Source organism: Hemibagrus wyckioides, linkage group LG26 (genome assembly GCF_019097595.1).
Source record: "Hemibagrus wyckioides isolate EC202008001 linkage group LG26, SWU_Hwy_1.0, whole genome shotgun sequence".
In the NCBI taxonomy this organism is placed as follows: domain Eukaryota; kingdom Metazoa; phylum Chordata; class Actinopteri; order Siluriformes; family Bagridae; genus Hemibagrus; species Hemibagrus wyckioides.
In genome coordinates, this window is record NC_080735.1 from 18252191 (window position 1) to 18269012 (window position 16822).

Genomic DNA, 16822 nt, shown 5'->3' on the forward strand with positions numbered 1-16822 from the left:
GCCGGCACGTTTGAAGGGAAAGAAAAGATGCTTTGTGTAACAGCCATGATATCAGAACTAATGTCCCAACGCATCCTCCGCACTGAGGGGGATCTGCAGAGCATCATGTGTGAGCAATGGGAAAAGAGAGAAACTGAGTCATAGATAGATTGATAGACAAATCTGTACACACACACACTTCTGGGCAACACGTGAGAAAGAAAACCAAGAATGAGGAATGAGAAATATATTCAAGGAAAAGTAGAGAAAGTATGAGGGGAAACTTTAGGTTTGGGGATTTTTGTTTTGTGCCTTAGAGTTTGTGTGTGTGTGTGTGTGTGTGTGTGCAAAAGAAAGAGAGAGAGAGAGAGAGAGAGAGAGAGAGATCAGTTTCAGGTCAGAGATGTTTGGCGTTCCACAGCCAGACACATGAAAGAGCAAAGAAAAGAGGAGATTGTGTGTGTGTGTAAGAGAACGAGAGAGAGAGAGAGAGAGAGAGAGAGACACGGTTCAAAATCCCCTAACAAACACAACAACCCATATGAACCTCATTTTTAGGAAGTGCTCGGTGTCTGTGTGTGTGTGGATATGTTTTTAGATCTTGGTGGGAACCAAATGTCCTGAGAAGGATTGGACTATCTGACAGTTTGACCTTCTGGGGACAATTATTGGGTCCACATTATGAAAACATAACAGCTTTTATTTAATAATAATAACAAACAAACAAACAAATCGATCAATTTAGTGATAGACTTTGGTGTAGTGTGGCATTAATTAGCTGCTTTAATATGTATGTATAAAAGGTCCTCACTAAGACAGTGTGTGTGTGTGTGTGTGAGTGAGTGTGTAACTCCACAGTATGTTGTCCATGTTCTGTTTATAGAGCTGCTCATATCTGGGGCAATGACTCCTCACACACACACACACACACACAGCCGTCAATAACCAAAACACTCCAAAGTCCGGTTTGTTTTGGGGCGCTTGTGTGAAACAATCGAATGTTCGTTTGCTGGATATTTCTGCTGGAGCTCAGCTCTGCACCTCATGCTGTAAATCATCCCACTCTCTCGCTTGTGTAAGAATTCTCAAACTTTTCCAAAAATAACCCGCGTCCAAACAGGCCTGAAATTGTCCTTGTCAGTGGTTTATCCAAGGAAACTTGTCTGGCAAGGACTGCTTTTATGTCAAGTAGATGAGAAGTGGATTATTAAAAAAAAAATAAATAAAACAAACAAAACAAAAAAAGCAAACATTAAAACCTGAATAGTTACTTACAGGAAGTCTTGGTCCCAGACTGTGACACATGAACACAGAGCTCAGATTTTACCCTGATGCTGCTCTACACTCTCATTTCCATCTCCAGCCTCAGACCACATCCAGCTCTTCAGTGACCAGGCAGCGCTTCCTGACCTCTGTAAATACAGCAAGATTAAAACTTCACTATGTAGCTGAACACTGGAACGCCATCACACCTCCAGCTTCAAATAAAAAAATCTGAAGACGGGATTGTAGAGTAAAGCTGGAACAAAGACGACCTTCGTGCAACTTTGTACAACAGTTCTGGAATTTTGCATGTTGGAATTCTGAGCTGGAATTTTGTGTTAGGATTTTGTATTTTAGAATTCTGTGTGTTTGAAATATGTGTATGTGGGTTTTTATTGTGTTGGAATTCTGTGTTAAGAGTTTTATGTGTTAGAATTTTGTGTGTTGGAATTTAGTACTTTGGAATTCTGTGTGTTAAAACTCTACGTTGGAATGTTGTGTATGGGATTTTTTGTGTGTTGGAATTCTACATTTTGGAATTTTGTGTCGAGTTTTGTCTGCTGGAATTCTGTGTTGGAATTCTATGTGTTGGGATTTTGAATGGAGTTTTGTGTGTTGAGATTTTGAGTGTTGGAATGTGTGCATGTATGTATTGGAATTTTGTGTGTTGGAATGTTGTGTGGAGTTTTGTGTGTTGGGATGCTGTGTGTTGGGATGCTGTGTGTAGGGATATTGAGTGTTGGAATGTGTGTATGTACGTATTGGAATTTTGTGTGTCGGAATTTTGTGCATTGGAGTTTTGTGTGTTGGGATGCTGTGTGTTGGAATTTTGTGTGCTGGAATTTTAAGTGTTGGAATGTATGTATGTATTGGAATTTTGTGTGTTGGTGAAATCGACTTCTTTGCAAAACTAAAGAAAAGCATCTTTACTGGTCAATTAGTTTAAACGGGAAATTGGATAATTTGATTTTTTTTCTGTTAAAGCCTTGTACTATGCAGCTAAGCTTCTTTAATCACACACACACAGAATAAGCTCCAATACCAGTGCACTTCTTGTCATCCCCAAGGTCAGATTATCCATCATGAGGAGGTCAGAGAGGTCATTCAGTGTCAAGGCCCCAGAGCTCTGCATCTCTCTGCGTCTGTCTTCTCTTTCCTCTGTTAAGAAGGCACGATTAACACCCACCCCTTCACTCAACACTATCCTCTTTCCTCATCCTGTTAGCCGTCAGCTTTACAGAGTGTCCTCTGGGATTCGGAAAGGCTCTACTGATATTTAACGCTTAACCATTGTTATGGTGCGGCGCCTGCGAGTTCTGGTTTCTGGTCAGTGTTGATCCTTTCTTATCTTCTGTAATAGTAACCTGTATATACTGCACTCGATCTGATACGTTACTGTTTCTATAGCAACGGCTCATCCACAGAAACTCGTACAGCAGATGTTGAAGGAATGATTTAGTGAAATTTTTTGCTTTAGGGAAGGAGTCTCCAGTGTCAGTGCTTTAGAACAGTCAGAGGCAAAGCTGCAACTTTCTGACATCTACAAGACAGACGAGAGAGAGAGAGAGAGACAGAGAGAGAGAGAGAGAGAGAGAAAACAACTGTTTGTAGCTGCTATAATGAAAGTGATAACAGGAACAAACTTGTTTCTACATGTATCTATAAATCAGTTACTCCAGGATATCACCATTTTGTGTTTGCATAAATGAATGATATTCAGAGGATCTTGCGATTTTTTCAAAGTGATGCAGATTTCCTGTAGATTTGTGTCGGGACACGTTGTGTGATGTCACAACACGCCTTCAGCCGGAATGCTCTTCCCTTCATGTGTGTGAACATGAGAACAGCTCTCACAGAAAGGCATTACAGATGTATCTCACTGGGAGTAGATTAGAAGAAGAATCCTGTGCTTAGGATTTCATCAATCCGAGTCGATTTCTGAAAACAAGCACAAAAAACACATGACAAATGTAAAAAAAAACAAAACAAAAAAAAGAGATGCAAAATCAAGCAAACACACTGGAGTGACTGAAACACAATCCTGGAGGGACTGAATAAATGGATGAAGAGCATTCTTTAATAAATAAAACTAGCTGTGGTATAAGAGGAATAAAGTATTTAGTTGAGGAAGAAAAATGCATCAGCTTTATAATGTATTTAAAATACATAAGGTTTATGTCACTGTGTTGTATGACACGTTTCCTGAGCATGAGTTTGGTATCAGCGTGATGTCACTCCCTGGAAGACTCAGGTAGAAGGCGTGGCCTAAACTTTAAAGGCGGAGTCTTGCATTAGAAGTGTTAGAAATAGGTTGGGTTTTATCCTCGAAATTGTTTATGTTCACGCGGCGTCCTTCAGAGGGAGCATGTGATGGTTCGGACATGCGGGAGACACTCTGTGTTCTGAGAAACATTAAAAATCAGCATGGGCTTCCTGCTTTATTCTGTTCCTGTGAGTGTGTGTCGCTGGTGTAAGTGTGTGTGTATAAGAGAGAGAGAGAGAGAGAGAGAGAGAGAGAGAGAGAGCGAGCGAGAGAGAGAGAGAGAAAGAGAGAGAGAGAGAGAGAGAGAGAGAGAAAGAGAGAGAGACCCCATGTGGATATGTCCATTCAGACTAATCCTACAGGAAAGGCGCCACTGCAGACAGCTGTTAGGAGTTACAGAGAGAGAGAGAGAGAGAGAGAGAGAGAGAGAGAATAACCGAGATATCATAAATCAACAGTGTTGGTCTTCAAGTAAGCCGGGCACAAGTGTGTGTGTGTGTGTGTGTGTGTGTGTGTGTGTGTGTGTGTGTGTGTGTGAGGCCAATGCATGGCACAAAATCCAACAGGAAAATGTAAAGAGTGGGCCTGGTGTGTGCATATATTTCATCTCTCTTGTGTTTCTGCATATTTGTGTGTGTGTGTATACTCCGTGCTCCACCACTTCCCTCATGTTTCCCTGCAGCATTACTCTGTAGTCTGTAAAGATCACAAAGGCTCACCTTTCTCAGCTTCATCAGCAGCTTTACACACGACACCGAGCCAAAAAATCATTTCCAGCCGCTGAAGAACACAGAGGTTACGCAGGTTCTGTTTCACTTCAGATGCACACTCATTAGGCCAGATGGAAACTCACAAGCGCCTGTCACTCGGGTGGTCCCCTCAAGGGTACGTGCTTTCCTACCTTTAGTTAGAGGATCTAAAGGATGTAGCCTACTTTTAAAACTCATTTAAGGCACATAATTGAATGTTAAAGACCACTCTTGAACCTTTGAGGTTGCCTTTACATTGTTTGTACCTTCGGGAGGAATGAGTTACCTGTATAGTGCCTTTTTTTTTAAACAGTTTATATAGTGGGAGAGAAAAAAGGTGAAATATATTGTTGAATAACATGATAATTAAGATAAGGACACGAACAAGAAATTTGGTACAATTGGGTTCTTACATTATCATAAAAATGAAAAACAGCTGAAAAATGCATTTAAAAAAAAGTCAATAAATTGCTGATGAAAATGTTTATGTTCCTGAAATGAGAGTATTAATATCTCAGGCTTGTAGCGTCAAGACCCGGATCACATTTCAGTATGCAAATGCAGGATGTAATTCACAGGAAGAAAGGGGTGGGGCATTTCTAGCCCTGTGTTTTGGAGGACATGGTGTAACATGGTGGCCTCTGAATCCAGCGCTCCAGAGTTCATATCTCGGTGGAACCTGCAAAGTGTTTGCTCAAGGATCTTTGGTGATGTAGATAAATTGTCTCGAACATAGCTCGGGCTTGCTCCAAGTAATCTCTCGCATTCCAAGCACATGTCGGGATGAATAGGGACAAAATTCCCTTTTCAGTAAGTCGCTCTGCTCTGCACTTTTCTGTAAGGCATCTGCCAAATGCCATATATGAAAAAAAACTGTCTTTAAGAAAAGTAAGTGATACACTGCCTAAAAAGTGAAGTGTGGCAATGAAGTCCGTTTGGTTTCTAATCGTAGCACAAATTAATTTTAGTTCTTTCCCTGCTGAAATTCACAACTTTCTGTTCGCTAGCCCAGAGATTTAAATGAAGAACCACCACTGCCCTTGTTTAGCTGCTCAGCTTCAGAAATGAGCTGTATCCACGGCAACACGCACCAGGAAAAATGGTTTCATACACTATAAACATATCCAAAATGTTTCTGGACCATACTCTCTGTGCTTTTTGAGCACCTCGACGTTCTTGGTGACTTTCAGCTACAAGAGCAGTAGCAAGATGATGTTAGGATGTTGAAGAGTCTCTAGTTCCAGTTCATCCCAGTGGGGTTAAGTCAGAGTCAGGGCTCTGTGCAGGACACTCCAGATCTTCCACCTTCTCCATCCTTTGCCTCCACACCATGGAGATCTTCATGGAGCTCAGGAGCTTTGTGTACAGTGTCTGAGTCTCTTAGTTCCAGTCTCAACATCTTTTATTGATGTATTTTAAGAAAATTAATTTCCACCTGGACATGAGGAAGCCATTGGCACTGTCATGAGTTCATGACGTAACATCACACAAATTTCTTTGGGGTTTCGGAAAATTTCTGACCGGTTAGAAAAAGACAAGACGGATTAAGATCCTGACACTGGCTCTATTTTGATGTGCCGATTTAAATTCTTGACGTTCTGGACACTAGGACTTAACCTTGACCATCACACCTCTCTGCTGCTATTTTTTTCTCTCAGCATGCAAAAAGTCACATGACACGGGCGATAACAGGTTTCTGCATGTAATATCAAATGATCAGCTTTAACTAACACATGATTCAGCTTGGCTAGAGGTTACCAGGCGGGTTTTTTCTAAACACACACACACACACACTGGGGTTGAGCAGGCCCGTATATCTCAAGCATGAAAATGTGATGGTGTGAGGTCAGTGAAACATAACGAGGCAATATAGGACACGTTTTTTGCCGGCGTGATTGAGTGGATGTTCACTAAAAGTGGCCCGTTTGAAACACGACCCGACAGGAAGCCTTAAATGACCTCGGTGCAACGCCGGAGTGGGAATCGGGAGGGTCGGCAGAATTCCCGGTGGGCCGCTCATGTTTCGAGCTGATTACCGCCGGCTAACAACATTACACTTATGAAAGCGGTTTACCGCACCAAGCCATCGCCGTCTACCGCACATATATAAATAAATATATCAATATAAATGCACAAAAACACTCACGTAACCAAGCACTTTCTCTGGCTTTCTCACTCAACGTCATAACTGAGTCTATATTTGGATTAAACAAGCGGCCCCTCCCATCTGAGCCCTGCTTTGCCTTGGATTGCAATTGGTCTGCTAATGAGTCTCACTGACGAGGGCGGGGAGAGATGATTAAACCTGTAGCCTAGAGGGTTTTTTTTTTTTTTTACAACTTGGATGTCTAGCTTAGATTGTTAGGTAAAATAAGAGAGAGCGAGAGAACAAATGTTGTGCTGAGAAAACGAGCGAGAGAAAAAAAAAAGCAAATGGAGTTTAAGGGATATTCTGAGATGGACACAGAGAGTTCTGCTGGATCTGATGGGTGCATCATGCTAGTGTTACAGAATAAATCTGGTTTGTGATTGTATTTAACATATCAATCAGTACAGGGAAAGACATCATCCAAATAGAAAGACTAATCAGATTTGAAATTTCATCCTCGTTATAGTCATTGACATCATTTTCTTCAGACATGTTGGTACAATGCACTACATTGCAACACCGCAAGCTGAACTTCCATTAGTTCCACCAACTTGAGTCATATTTTTCGTGTAAACGTTCCGGTAGATGCTAGCACTCTGACGGCGTTCCATGCTACTGAGGTTCCGCTACACTGACAACACTAACCATCAACAGAGATAAGCGTGATACCGTAAACTACTATTAAAGTTAAGCAATATTTGTGACATGAAAATTATACCTTATCAGATGCGTGCTTCTAGCGCACTCGTATTAAAGTCTCACATAACAGCATCCTTAACATAACCTCCTTACCCCACATACACACATGCACATGCACGCACACACGCACACACACCCATTCATGGGAACGGACACATCCTGTATCCACTAGTTGGTTTCAGATTGAGGCTTATCAGGTTAACATTTTTCATCTCTCTGCTGTCAGAGCCTGCACAGGTTCCCACAGAGGTGGAAAGCCCTGTTCCAGCAAACACACCAACTCTCCGCCATCTTCATAGTTTAGCCTCGGGGGTGACGAGAGGTCACACGCTCAGTAACCTTAATTGCCCTCTGACCCCAGTGTATGGAGATGTTGTGTGAAGACATTGGGAAGTCTTGGCTAAAAGCTCTGATCCGAATGTGTGTGTGTGTGTGTGTGTTGGGGGGGGGGTTGGAGTTTGCAATCTCTCTTTCCTTGTTCATGCATATAAGATGATGAAACAATTTCAAGATGTTGTGGGATGTATATCTGTATCTGTTTGTGTGTGTTGCGTTTCTTTCTGTATGCCTGTGAGTGATTGTATCGTGTGTGTGTGTGTGTGTGTGTGTGTGTATATGTGTCTCATTGAGGCCCGTTCTGGTTTGTTCCCAGTGATTCTCTCGTTTCCCCCCGCTGCGGTCCAGATGCGCGTTTTGAACTCCGCTGTTGTCGCCGGCTCATGTTTCCGAGTGTTTATTGTTTTCCACAGGCAGACAGGGGGAAAGAGGGAGAGAATGAACTCTCTCTCTCTCTTTCACTCTCTCACACACACACACACGCACACACATACACACACAAGCTTTTTACAGGCTAAACACAGTCAGCCCACGACAAACTCAAGACCACATCCATTAACTGCTTGACCATAAATTTCCAGTGTTGTGACCCACTTCGGTCTCCATACACTTTTGTGAATGCTGGATGTTGTGTACCACATGGTACACAAAGTAACACACTACACAAATGATAATCGATACAGTTTTACTAGAGTAGCGTGATAGTATGGTACCTCTGCTGATTTATGATGATATCCTTATCTATTACACTTCCAGTGAAGTTTTGCCTGGTCTCACTTTCTACATTGTTGGCAGTTTATAATGTTCTTCCCTTAGATTACCATGGTTGCCATGGGGCAAATAAATAGCCAGAGGAATATTGAATACATGAAAAAATCACCCATTTGACCAGAAATCCAACATCCTCCAGCTAAAAAGGAAAATTCCAGAAGTAAATTGTTTGTGTATAACACATTGTTAGTGCATCACCGTAGTGAGCATGGCATGTTTTACTGTCTGGTGCAATTGGAAACAAGTATCTATACAAGTAAATCATGACACAGAAAATATAGCTAGCTCCTCCTACCTGGGTGGAGTCAAACTAAAAGTCTATGGGATGGGAACAAGTTTGTGTTTCAATGTTGTAGAGCATGTTGTGGTTTAGAGCTATAGGAGAAGGTGGATTAGTCTCGTTGTCAACTTTTTCACAATGATCGCCCATCCACTTTACCACTGAACAAACAATGAACAATGTCAGGCTTGTGAATGGCACAAGAGAAAAGTGCTGGTCCTGTTGTCCACAGAGCACATATTCAAATACCGCTGATGCCAGTCATCGTAACCAGAACCCCATTAATTGAGCATGTATGCAGAAGGGGCAGTTAGCGCTTTCCTTCCAGTGTGATTTAGCATAACCAGTGGCTTTATGTGCCTCCCGGGTGGGCAGCTGCCCCGTGATCAGGGGAAGCTAACAAGTGAGTGGGAATTATCCAACAACCAAATTAGGAGAAAATAAAGGGAAAAGTCCAAGAAAGAAAAAAAGTCATTGTTGTTGTGAATATAAGGTTTGTACACTAGTATGTGGTTTGGGTGGTTGTGGTTGACTACGCCTTGTTCTCACTGGGTACAGGCCAACAATAACAAGAGCTTCTTCTCTGCACTCATTAACAGCAGTTTACTCTCTTCACAAAGTTTGCACATCAGGTGTAGTTACATCACATCAACCATTTAAACTTCATCAAATCCGATATTTGTGTTAAATGTGCATGATGCTGTTTAATCATCCAGAATTGGATTATGACCTTTTTCTCATAGCGTACAGAAAACAAATGTAGCTACCCACAATTTAGATCAGAGCAAACATTTCATTTGCTCACTGTGAACTAGCTAATGGAGGCGGTGTTGGTTCTGTTAGCTTGACACTTGAGGATATAAAAGAAGTCTGATCTGTCAGTGACGGTTGGGATGTTTGGGTTTTTTGACTAGCCTGCTAGTTTTTAGTATCTTTTAAGTTATGCTGTCTTTATTTGTCACATCTACATTACTGCACAGTGAAATTCTTTCTTCACATATCCCATTCTTGGGGGTTGGGGTCAGAGTGCAGGGTCAGACATGATGCAGCGCCCCTGGAGCAGGTGGGGTTAAGGGCCTTGCTCAAGGACCCAACAGTGGCAAATTGGTGTTGTTGGAGCTTGAACCCCGATCGTCCAGTCAACGACCCAGAGCCTTTACCACTTGAACCACCACCGCCCACTTTTCAAAGTTGCATAAAGAAATCAAAAATTTACACAGTAAAACTTTTTTTTTTAATTCTCCTTTTCTCTTTTTTCTCTCTCTCTCTGGAGAAGGAAGTGTTGTCTTGAGTGCAGGGTTTAATGAGGGAAAAGTGTCAGCTTGCCTTGCCTTGGGAAATGCAGCATGTTTGGGTTTTGACTAGCCTGCTAGTTTTTACTATCTTTTCTAAGCTGCAAGAAGAAATCATAAATTTACAGAGTAAACAAACAAATAAAAAGCACTAGCCTACAAAACACAAAAGACAGAAGTGAACATATATTTTAAAAAAATGCATATGTTATTTGGGCAAAATAAATGACTTAGTCACAATTAAGTAGTTTGCTTATGTCTCCGGTGTTAGCTTCTGGAGTTCACTAGCTGGTTAAGTATTTTTGTAATAATGTCATTTTTGACAAAATTTTAAACTGATTTCTTTTAAATGTTAAACCTGGCACCCCAAGTTACAACTAAGTAAAGCCAAGCTAGCTGACATTACACTAAATATTATAGTGTGATCAGAATATCTCTACATATCTTTACTTCTGTCCAGACTGCTGGCTATAAAATGGTGAGAATCGGTAATCAACTTGATTGGGTGCAAATATTGTCAGGAATTTAGATTAAAAATTAGATTAAATCTGCTGTTTTTAACCAATGTTGGCTGAGGGATCACATGCATTACCTTAACACGAAGCACTGGGGTCATGCTTTACAGGGCAGGTAGAGATGGTTTCCAGATTTAGTAAAGCACATCATCATGTCATGTTCACCTTCCTACCCTGTCAGATTTTAGTAGCGTGTCTCTGAAAGACACAAAACATCCAGAACAGACCCAGAACAATGAAAATTTTATTTAGTGTTGTATTGACTTCTCGTAATAAAGCCTGCTGTTTTGTAATAATGCTGCAGCATTAGTCTTTATTATCTGACCCAGAAAAGCTCAGCGCTTGGCGTGACCCAACAGTAACGTCCTGCATTCTTGTGGCACAGAGTTTAAAATGTTGGAAAGATGCTTGTGTGTGTGTGTGTGTGTGTGTGGTGTCAGGAACACATATGCCTTCCAGTAGCCCACTTTATTTACCCGAAGGCTGATCCTATGTTGCCTTGAGTGGTAATAAATCATGAGATATTTTCGAAACGTCAGTTTGATATTCCAGTTTTTGGTAGGCCATAAAAGTATTGAACCGCAAGACATCTGTCTTTCATAACACCCGCACACTTTTACTTTAATCAAATCATTCAATCCCACTGACAAATAATTTCGCTTCCTCTGTGTATGTGCTCTCCTAATGACGTTAAGTGCCATTTGTTATTATTTATTTTTTTGGAAAGGGTGATTCATCCAGCTGGGTCGTTTAACATCCGGACACAGAGTTTAACATGTTCTACTTAAAGACACACACACACACACATGCACACACACACACACACACACACACACACACTGGTTTCACGCATGCTAATGCATGAACTAGCCATTTCCATGTCTTATACGTCCAGCGTTAATGAAATGGTTTGGCTTAATATTAAACGTATGCAATGTTCCATTTACCGCAAAATGTAGTCGATCAGCCAAGACATGTTTGGTGTCTGATTTTTGCTTCTTGCACTTCAGACACTTCTGCCGGTGCAGAAAACAAGTAATGGCAGTCTATTGTGTACAACCCAAACCACATCCAGTTATTCTGTGATGTCAGACAGCTTTGCTGGTGTGGTTTAGCTCATAGTGCCACTTCCTGTCATCTATACACAATAACTGCAGTCTAGTATCACTTCACAATCTACCTCCTAATGTTTCAGGGTGAAATTGGGCCAGGAAGCTGGAAGTGATGTAGATGAATTGTCTATATTCACACAATTTATTATCCATAACCTCTTTATCCTGTGCAGGACCATCCGGAGCATATCCCAGGAACACTGAGCATCAAGTGGGAATACTCGGGACTGTTACTTATACAATAAGTGATCAAGAGAAACACTGAGTACAAGGCAACAACACATCCTGGATGGAATATCATCTGCTGATGTAATACTGTCCACTGAGCCACCAATTCAACAAGGATTCGTCTGGGAATCTTACTCCCGGTATTCACCTGATCTTTTGGCGTGGGAAAAGCGAAAAGAAGCTTTGATCCCTAATAACGTGAAAGCAGAACTTCACTGCAGTGAACAGAGCAGCGTATAAAAATGATGTACATTATTCCATTAAGACCTTTTTTTTATCAGTCCTTTTATTAGAACTTTTTACTAAACCATTATACAGGCCCAAGGGTCTTCTGCTGAAAAGTTTCAAACGGATGCAGCAGCCGAAGATCAAGTGAGTGTGGTTGTGTGTGTGTGTGTTTGAGTATTTGCTGTGTCTGGCTCCTCTCAAGCAATTTCATCTCCCAAAGCAAAGAGACTTAAACAGCCTTAATTAATTCTGTTTTGTCCCCAAACAACCTCCAGAGACTGACACAATGTTGGTTAGCTAACAGCTAACCGCTTTCCTCTGCCAAGCTACACAAAGAAAGAAAGAAAGAAAGAAAGAAAGAAAGAAAGAAAGAAAGAAAGAAGGGAGTGAGGATATACTCGACTTTTACTGACTTGACTTCTGCACCAGCGTCAGGTCCTTAGTGTCCATTCATAAGGGTTTGAAGGGCAGAAGCTAATCCTGCATTAACATTTCCCCTTCGTGCTGACGCTTTTTTCCAAGATGACGTCCAAGCGCGAGTATTTAACTAATACATCTGCATCTGGGATCGGTCGCTTTAGCAGAAATGTCCTCCGGATGTACCCGTCTCATTCCTCGGATGATGCCGTTCACCTTTAGCACAGCACGCAACTAAAGTGTGATGATTCACTTGCTATTTTATCAACCTGAGGGAGAAATTGTGATGGAGCAATATTGCAAATATTTCTTTGACTGTCTCAGATCATCAGCGTTTTTGTGGCAGAAATTTTGGACCAAATTCTCAAAACAGTGAAATATCATCACTTTCTCAGTGTAGTGCTATTGCGAAAGAATCTTAATCGTATGCTCTGAATGTCAGCGCTTGTGAAGGTAACTGTTATTGCACAATCTACCACAGAATTTCACCAAGATTTTTATGGCGTCATCTTGTGTGACTCGTTGTTGTAAACTCAATTTTTTGCTGTGGAAATGGATTGTTTAGCACCTGACATTTTTATATTATTGAAAAGCAGGTTAACATCTAGAACATTGCCTCATATTCTAGCTACGTAAGCTGCCAGGTTGTGTAATCTAGTTAAGTTTAACCCTTTAACCACAGATCAATATCTGTAAATACTCCAAAACTGTACCCTATACCTGTGAGTGAGTTATGTTCATAAACATACATTAAGCAGCCATGTTGAAATTGTGCTTAAGAGAATTATGGGATTGGCTGCATGGCAAAGCTCACATGCAATGCTAAAGCTCAGATTTGCCTGAAATAATGAAGGCTTTCCAAATGGAACAGTCACAAACATGGCACAGAAGTGATGCCTTCTTAGGGATCCATCTTACTGATATTATATAATAGGCAAATACTGATCCCAGATCTAGCTGAGTTTCCCAAAGGCATCAAGATCATTGCTAAACGGTAGAGCAAGCATCACATGGTATCCTCTCTCTCTCTACCAGATGAGATGATTTTATCTTAACATACTACTGGGAAACTACAACCATGCCTCCTTTATTCAAATCAAAATTCATCCCATGAATTCAAATGGGAAACCTTGGGTCCTGCCATCCATACTTTAACATGTACCACCTACCTAAGCACTGTTACTGACCATCTACACCCTTTCATGGAAATGCTATTCCCTGATGGCTGTGGCCTCTTCCAGCAGTATAATGCTCTGTGCATGGTTTGATGACCACAACAACCAGTTTGAGGTGTTGACTCGGCCTCCAAATTCCCCAGATCTTAATCTAATCGAGCATCTGTGGCACGTGTTGGACAAACATGTCCCATCCATGGAGGCTTCACCTCGCAACCTACAGGACTTAAAGGATCTGCTGCTAACATCTTGGTGCCAGATCCCACAGCACACCTTCAATATCTGGTGAAGTCCAGGCTTTGGCATGTCAGGGCTGTTTTGGCAGCAAACGGGGGACCAACACAATATTAGCAGGTGGTCATAATGAGATGGCTGATTGGTGTAACTACCAGTTTAGCATGATGTGCCTAAATCTTTTTTCCAAAACGTGTTTAAAGCTTAAAGAGTCAACCTTCAGAAACATGTCTTGGTTGATCAACTGATTTTAGGGGAAAAAAGGACCATTGTGCAAATGGCTTTTTTTTTAGGCTAAACCGATGATAGCTTTAAACTTTGATTTATTTAGATCCCACAGTGTTAATGCATGATGATGGATCAGTACAAACATTTTCAAGTGTAATCTAACATGCACACACACGCACAGTATTGCAGAAAGTTTAATGATTAGAAGTTGGGAAAGTGAAGGGACTCCTATGAGGTCAGGCCTCACACCTGTTCAAGCATATACACACACACACACACACACACACACACACTCACACTCTCTCATACTCATGCACACACATGCTGGGTGAATACTTAGCGGTGCCTGAAGTAGATGAGCCATTAAAGGCCTCTTGGGTTAGTCATAAACTCTCTCACTCTCAGCAAAAACAATGTTCGAAGAACGCTAGAAAATAACTGCCAAAGCAAATAAGCTGATTAAATAAAAGAACATGGTTATTATTTATAATGAGGCGATTAGGTGTAAACACAGAAAAAACACACAAGAAACACATGGAGAGAAAAAAAGGGAGTAATTATCGCTCCCAAGGCTCATCCCTTCAGGCTATGACGGCATGCCACAAAAATAATCTTCTCCTCTCTCATGAACGTGGATTATCACCAGCATGTTCTCTCTCCACATACACACACACACACACACTTTTGGACTCACTTTTCTCACCAAAGCCATCCAGTTACACAACTTTCAGTTGAGTGACACGCAGGTCAGAGAGGAGCGACTGTGGGAAGTCTTGCACACGCACACACTCGCTAACACACTGCTTTATCTTTTGGCAGAGCCGCTCAGATATATATACATAAAGACAGACAGAAATAAAGATAAATAGGCCTGAGATGTTGAGACAGACAGGTATTAACGGAGAGAAAGAAAAAAAAGTCTACACACCTCTATTAAAGTGGCAGTGTTTTGTGATTAAAAAAAAAAGATAAATCATGTCAGGACTTTTCCACCTCCTTTGTAAAATTATAGAGATTTGGGGTAAAAGTCTATCATCTGGCCTTTTCCCACTCTTTCTTTGCAAAAACATTCTTATTAATAACCACTTGTCTTCCATGGGTTAAGCCGGTCCTTTGTTGAAGTGGATGTATGCTTTGGGTCATTGTTGTGTTAAAAGGTGAAATTCCTTTTAATCATCAGTTTACTAGCAGATGCCTGAAGGTTTTACAGTAAAATAAGCTGGTATTTTGTAGCTATTCATAATTCCCTTCACCTTGATAAAAAGCCCTGGTGCAGAAAAACAGCCTTTAAGAACAATGCTACCACCACCATGCTTCACTTTTGATGGTGTGCTTTTTTTTGTCATCAGTCATACCTTTTAGAATTATGGAATTATTATATCTTTTGGATTTTTGGATTTGGGTTCCTGAGACTCTTTAATGTTGCTGCTGTGTCCAGGTTATTGTCATACAGTTTGGAGAAACTTCCTATTCTTGGTGATGTCACTGTGGTGCTCTGTGATGTTGTGCTGGGAAACCTTGGGTCCTGCCATCCATGTGGATGTTACTTACCACTTAAACTAAGCATTGTTGCAGATCATCTACACCCTTTCATGGAAACGCTATTCCCTGATGGCCGTGGTCTCTTTCAGCAGGATAATGCTCCATGCCACAAAGCAGAAATGGTTCAGGAATGGTCTGATGAGAACAACAATCAGTTTGAGGTGTTAACTCGGCTTCCAAATTCCTCAGATCTCAATCCAATCCAGCATCTGTGGGATGTGCTGGACAAACATGTCCAATCTATGGCGGCCCCACGTCACAACTTAGAGGACTTAAAGGATCTGCTGCTAACATCTTGGTGCCAGATCCCACAGCATACCTTCAGGGATCTACTGGAGTCCATGCCTCGATGGGTCAGGGGTGTTTTAGCAGCAAAAGGGGGACCAGAACATTATTAGGCAGGTGGTCATAATGTTATGGCTGAGTATATGTTCCACAGTGTTTCATGGTGTATCTGATGTTTTAGAAATTCTAGAAATATCTCCTTATCTGTACCTTTCAACACGTGAGATACGATGAATGCTTTGTAAGACCATGGCTTGTGGACCATGGCTTCAGCTGTCAGATGAAACCAAGAAGATATGAAGAAAATCCTACTGAAGCAGCTGATTTTTTAATCAGAATAATGGTTAAATTCAGGTTAATCAGAATAATGGCATTGATGGCATCTGTATAAATACTTTCAAACATGAGATGTGAATGTGATTGAACACAGCCACACCCACAATTATTAAAGGGAAAACAATTATGCAACCAGGTTATTATAAGTTTTGTATTGATATTTTCCTATTTTTTCTATTCGAAATGCCTAGAAAAAGAAATTCAAAATTTTTTTTCTCTTAATTTTTATTAATTTCCCATTGAGGCTGGAAAAAGTTCTGACCTGATTTATGTTTTAAATTCATAAAACTGAATCTAAAATGCATAGCATGTGCAGTTAGCATATGTTAATATATACAAAACACAATAATCAAAGATGAAGTTTTCTTAAATAAAACACATTTGTTCTGCAGACACTCGACCTAACACTTATCAGCACTGTGATGTCTCCTCTGGAAAGACTAATGAGCACCGAGCCACTTCCTCAAATATCTGGAGACACTTGCAGAGGATCCCAGCCTGTTATTTATGCAGAATATTTTAGACCTTTCCATTTCTTAAAATCGGGATTTGGATAATAGTCTATAATCCAAGCCACAGGATTTTAAAATTCAAAGACTTGGTTAATTTGGAAGCATGTGTAGGATTATCATCTTGTCCAAGTAACCAAGTGGTAACCCCCTGGCAGAGGCAGAGAGGTTTTAGGCCAAAATATCCTGATGCCATCAATCTTCACCATGATGATCCAGCGCATTAATAATC

General features: G+C 41.0%; 1 long non-coding RNA gene across 2 annotated transcripts; it reads right to left on the reverse strand.

The window, feature by feature from the left end:
- Window positions 1–487: 487 nt before the first annotated feature.
- LOC131346561 (uncharacterized) lies at window positions 488–11664 on the reverse strand. 2 transcript variants are annotated; one of them, XR_009203635.1, is made up of 5 exons: window positions 10374–11664; window positions 2930–3180; window positions 2285–2782; window positions 1255–1391; window positions 488–1155 (listed from the first exon to the last, which is right to left on the reverse strand). It is a non-coding gene; the product is annotated as an uncharacterized LOC131346561 (long non-coding RNA). The 2 variants fall into 2 exon arrangements; XR_009203634.1 differs by having other exon boundaries at window positions 2285–3180.
- Between the last annotated feature and the right edge of the window lie 5158 nt (window positions 11665–16822).